This window comes from Scyliorhinus torazame, chromosome 2, assembly GCF_047496885.1.
Source record: "Scyliorhinus torazame isolate Kashiwa2021f chromosome 2, sScyTor2.1, whole genome shotgun sequence".
NCBI classification, from domain to species: domain Eukaryota; kingdom Metazoa; phylum Chordata; class Chondrichthyes; order Carcharhiniformes; family Scyliorhinidae; genus Scyliorhinus; species Scyliorhinus torazame.
Genome location: NC_092708.1, coordinates 298,279,273 through 298,285,272, shown reverse-complemented (window position 1 = coordinate 298,285,272; position 6,000 = coordinate 298,279,273).

Genomic DNA, 6,000 nt, shown 5'->3' with positions numbered 1-6,000 from the left:
ATGCCAAAAACTACCTCGGCGCTGGACGGAGAAAGTGTCCCCCCCCCTCAACGCATCGACCACAAGCTGCACTTTAACAGAATGTTCTTTTCGGATGTCTTGTCTCCAAAATGGTTGGTTTAAAATAAAATGAGGGAGTCGCACATGGTGACAATTCTAATGGAAAATTGATATTAAGGAGAAACAGACAGACAAACGAGATATTAAACAAAGGTAATAACAGATATTATGCTTGCACCCCCAGGAATATACGAAGAATACAAGGAACAAAAGACAAGATGAAGACAGAACTGATGACCTCCATCATGATCATCGTTGGATCACTACAGTTGCGCAGGTCGACGGCCCCTGTAACCCACACCACATTGGCCCCAACACAACCATACCACATGAGACCCCTAGCCCGGACACCACACCTCACATGAAAATAAACACTGATACCCCCACATGGTGCGATAACATCGTAAAATGGTATTCCCTCTCATACACGGTAGAAGCCCTATTAGTTATTGCAATACTCTGCAGTGTCGTTCAGACACTTAGACTTCAAAAATAGCGAAGGAGAGCCTCCCGCTCCCCGATATATACACTCCGAGCCCCTTTTGTTGGACTTTAACAGACCCCACACTCTTTTTGAACCCTTTTCTGACGAATAAAGTTTGCGTTTCGGTAAATGTAACAAGTTAAGTAGGAATGCGATGCTGCTATTGTTTAAAATTTTTGTACTGTAATATAAGTTCTTTTTGGTTATTAGCTAGCTGCATAAGTGTAGTTTAGGTAACGACAGTTAGAGGTTCCCCTTTGTGTAAATAAGTTAAATGTGTAATGATTAAATGTTTTATAGTGCCCCTTTAGAATTAACAAATGCGTGATGTATTAAAAACTTAGGTAAATGCCCAATACATAGGACAGAGTAGTATAGAACCTGTCCTTGACCAAGGGTACCCGGTACACCAAAGAACAGATGAAGGATCAATATTGTGATCCACCACGCTTCGCGTTTAGGATCAAGAGGACGGATTGTAGTCATCTGGGATGGCCACTTACAAAGTCAACATGGATACTTGCAAAGACTCAAGGGAAATATGGGCAATACAGGATTCAGGCAAACTCAGAGCCTAAATGCATATTTGCTAACAGAGAACCAGACAGTATCGAAACCCCGAGCCGATTTGCATTCCAATGACCCATTTCCCCAGGACAAAGGACTGGTACTCAGGTATCAGATACAAATCCAGACACATCGGCGCAATTCCCTTCACCCAGGAAGCCCAAACAGCCAAGGTCAATGACCGCTCAGGACACGCCCAGCCATCAAGGCACCCGACCCTTTATTGGCTCAAATCAAAGGCAGTAATCGAAGCATGCCGAATTATTGGGTCCAAAGCTAAGAACCACCCAAAAGAGCGCGAAACCCCAAAGGATAAAGAGAGACACTGCCATGTGTTTGATCTCTTTTGGCCCTGGCACACCGGCACTCTTCGACCCGGCCTATACCTGAAGCCAACTGCAGCACCACGACCAGAAGCTAGATCAACGATCGCTACCAGACGAATGAGCCCAGCAGAACCTAAGTTACTTCTCCAGACCCAGCCACTCCAGATCCGAACAAAGGCCTTGTTCCTCTGCCAAAGCCGGGTGCCTGAAAGTTAAGTACAGGTTGTTGTGGTGTTAGGTATAATTTAGCCTGTAGTGTTTTTATGTTGCATGTGTTAGTTAATCTTGTGTGTAAATAAACCATTATTGAACTTGAACTAACTGACTGGTTGTTGGGTCTTTGATCAATATCCGGTTGAACCTTGTGGTGGTATCATCTGATACCTGGCGTCTCTGAAAAGCAATATCACTCAATATTAATAGGGGCAACCTTATTGGTGTCTCCGGCGCAAATTGGCAACACTGGGCATACCGCCGAAGACTCCAGCTGAGTAGGAGGACCGTGCAACATATCTGCCGGATCATGGCGCATCTGGAAACGCAGGGCTGTGGGGGAGGACACCTGTTTTCAGTGGCCTGGTGGAGGTCACCTTGAACCTTTATGCCATGGAGTCCTTCCAGATGCCAAGTGGGGACTTGTCCGAAATCTCACAGAGCTCGGCGCTCAGGTGTATACGTGCCGTAACGGAGGCCCTGTATGCCCAGTCTGCACAATACATCCATTTCAATGTGGACCACACCCACCAGGATGCCCAAACAGCGGGGTTCGCCACCATTGCCGAGATGCCACAGGTCCAGGGGGTGACATATGGGATGCATGCTGCCCTCCGAGCACCTGCAAATGACAGGCTGCTCTACACAAAACAAAAGGGGTTCCTTTCGATGAACGTGCAGCTGGTGTGTGACCATCAGCTACATCATGCACGTCTATGTCCAATACCTGGGTAGTGTGCACGGTGTCTTTCATCCTGGCACACTCGATAGTTCCTGGCCTCTTTGAGGTGTACCCCTGGGTGAGCAGTTGGCTCCTGGGTGACAGGGGTTACCATTGTGGTTGTGGCTGATGACGCCTATCCGGAGGCCACAGACCAACGCAGAAACCCACTACAATGTTGCCAATGCAGCGACCAGGGGCATGATCGAGCGGTGCTTTGGAATCCTGAAGATGCGATTCAGGTGTCTGGACCGCTCTGGAGGGGCCCTCCAGTATAGCGCTGGGAGCATCACCTACATCGTGATGGCCTGCTACATCCCCCACAACATCACGCAGCAGAGGAGTGATGCGTTGGAGGAGGAGGAGGATGAACACCAAGCCTTGTCTGATGAGGATACAGGGGAGGGCGAGGTTGGACAGGACATGGGGCCCAGGCCGGCATGGGGGGCTGCACGTTTGCGCCGGGGGGTGGGGGGGGGGATTCTTATCTTATGATTTAATCTTTTGTGAGGTAACTTGTCGAACGCCTTCTGGAAGTCCAAATACAATACATCGACTGGTTCCCCTCTGTCTACTCTGGTTAAGATTTCCTCATAAAATTCTAATAAATTAGTCAGACACGATTTCCCTTTCATGAAACCATGCGGACACTGCTTGATGAGATTATGATTTTCCAAATTATCTCCGATTCCTTCCTTAATAATCAATTTCAACATTTTTCCTACAATAGACGTCAGGCTAATCAGCCTCTAGTTACCCACTTTTTGCTTTGCTCCCTTTTTTAATAGGGGTGTCACATTGGCATTTTTTCAATCCTCCGGTACTTCTCCAGAATCCAAGGATATTTGAAAAATTACAACCAATGCATCCACTATCTATGTCACTACGTATTTTAGGATTAGGGTTTATTGTCACGTGTACAAGTTACAGTGAAAAATATTGTTCTGCGTGTAGTCTAGACAGATCGTTGCATAGATGAAAAACATAGAACATACGATAGATACTCAATGTAAAAGACATAGACACGGACATCGGGTGAAGCATGCAGGAGTACAGTACTACTCAGTAGAGAAGATGCGTGGAGCGATCAGTTCAGTCCATAAGAGGGTCATTCAGGAGTCTGGTAACAGCGGGGAAGAAACTGTTTTTGAATCTGTTAGTACATGTTCTCTGCCTTTTGTATCTCCTGCCTGATGGAAGAGGTTGGAAGAGAGAATAACCCGGGTGGGAGGGTTCTTTCATTATGCTGCCTGCTTTCCCAAGGCAGCGGGAGGTGTAGACGGAGACAATGGATGGGAGGCGGACTTGGTGGACTGGGTTGTGTTCACGACTCTCTGACGTTTCTTGCGGTCCTGGGCCGAGCAGTTGCCATACCAGGCTGTGATGCAGCCAGATAGGATGCTTTTTATGGTGCATCTGTAAAAATTGGTAAGGGTTAATGTGGACATGCCGAATTTCCTTAGTTTCCTGAGGAAGTATAGGCGCTGTTGTGCTTTCTTGGTCATGGCATCGACGTAGGTGGACCAGGACAGATGGGTGATGTGTACACCTAGAAATTGGAAGCTGTCAACCATCTCCATCTCGGCACCATTGAAGCAGACAGGGGTGTGTACAGTACTTTGCTTCCTGAAGTCAATGACCAGCTCTTTAGTTTTGCTGACATTGAGGGAGAGATTGTTGTCGATACACCACGTCACTAGATTCTCCATCTCCCTCCTGTACACTGACTCATCGTTGTTCAGATCCGACCCACTATGGTCGTGTCATCAGCAAACTTGTAGATGGAGTTGGAGCCACATTTTGCCACACAGTCGTGTGTGTATAGGGAATATAATAGGGGGCTAATTACACAGCCTTGCGGGGCCCCAGTATTGAGGGCTATCGTGGAGGAGGTGTTGTTGTTTATCCTTACTGATTGTGGTCTATGGGTCAGGAAGTCGAGTTGTTGTGGGAGGAACCAAGTCCTAGGTTTTGGAATTTTGATATGAACTTGGCTGGGATTATGGTGTTGAAGGCGGAGCTGCAGTCGATGAATAGGAGTCTCACACAGGCGTCCTTGTTGCCGAGATTCTCCAAGCATGAGTATAGGGCCAGGGAGATGGCGTTTGCTGTGGACTGGTTGCGGCGGTAAGCGAATTGCAGTGGATCAGGGCATTCTGGGAGTATGGAGTTGATGTGTCTCATGATGAACCTCTCGAAGCACTTCATAATGGTAGATGTCAAGGCCACCGGACGGTAGTCATTGAGATACATTGCCTGGTTCTTCTTTGGCACCAGTATGATGGTTTTAGGATCCTAGGGTGAATTTAGGATGATTTTAGGATCCTAGAATGCAAGCAATCAGGCCAAATGGCTTATCTGCTTTTAGCCCCATTACTTTGTCTAATACTACTTCTCTAATGATGTTAATGATCTTCCACCATAAAGACTAATGCTAAATATCTGTTTAGCTTCTCCGCCATTTCCTTGTTCCCCATAGTTATCTCCACAGATTCATTTTCTAAGGGGCCTAGGTTTAATTTGACCTATCTCTGTTGTTGTATATCTCCAACCTGGATTCTTCGGTGGGGAATATAATGGGACTGCTGAGGAGATTTGGGGCTTTTTCAGGCTAGTAGTTAAATTTTGAAAACAGTGAGTCTTTTGTGATGTCTTCTCCGGGGGCGGGAGTAGGTTTGGGGGGGGTTAGCATTTCGGGCGGCAACTACCACTTAAGGTACCTGGGAGTGCAGATGGCTCAGGATTGGGTCCGGCTCCTTAAATTGAATTTCACGAGCCTGGTGGGCAGGGTCGAGGCGGATTTATTGAGATGGGACTGTCTTTCACTATCTTCCACAAAATTCTTTGGACTCTGGAATGGTTCCTACAGATTGGAGGGTAGTGAATGTAACCCTGCTATTCAAAAAGGGAGGTAGAGAGAAAACAGGTAACTATAGACCAGTGAGCCTATCGTCGATTGTAGGGAAGTTGCTGGAGTTCATTGTCAAGGATTTCATAGCACAGCATTTGGAAAAGAGTGGAATAATCCAATAAAGTCAGCATGGATTTACAAATCCACTTGACTAATCTACTAGAATTCTTTGAAGATATAAGTAGTAGAGTTGACCAGGGAGAACTGGTGGATGTGGTTTATTTAGACTTTCAGAAGGTTTTTGACAAGGTCTCACTTAGCAGATTAATATGTGAAATTAAAGCACGTGGGATTATGGATAGTGTCTTGAGATGGATAGAAAGTTGGTTAGCAGACAGGAAACAAAAAGTTGGAATAAATGGGTCTTTTTCTGATTGGCAGGTAATGACTAGTGGGGTACTGCAGGGATCTGTGCTCGGACCCCAACTGTTCACATTATATATTAATGATTTGGACGAGGGAACTAAATGTATTGTCTCCAAATTTGCAGATGATACAAAGTTGGGTGAGAGTGTGAACTGTGAGGTGGTTGCAGAGATGCTTCATTGGGATTTGGACAAGCTGAGTGAGTGGGCACATGCATGGTGGATGCAACATAATATGGATAAATGTGAGGTTATCCGCTTCGGTAGCAAAAATAGGAAGGCAGATTATTTTTTGAATGGGTGTAAATTGAGAGAGGTGGATACTCAGCGAGACCTTGGTGTCCTCGTGCATC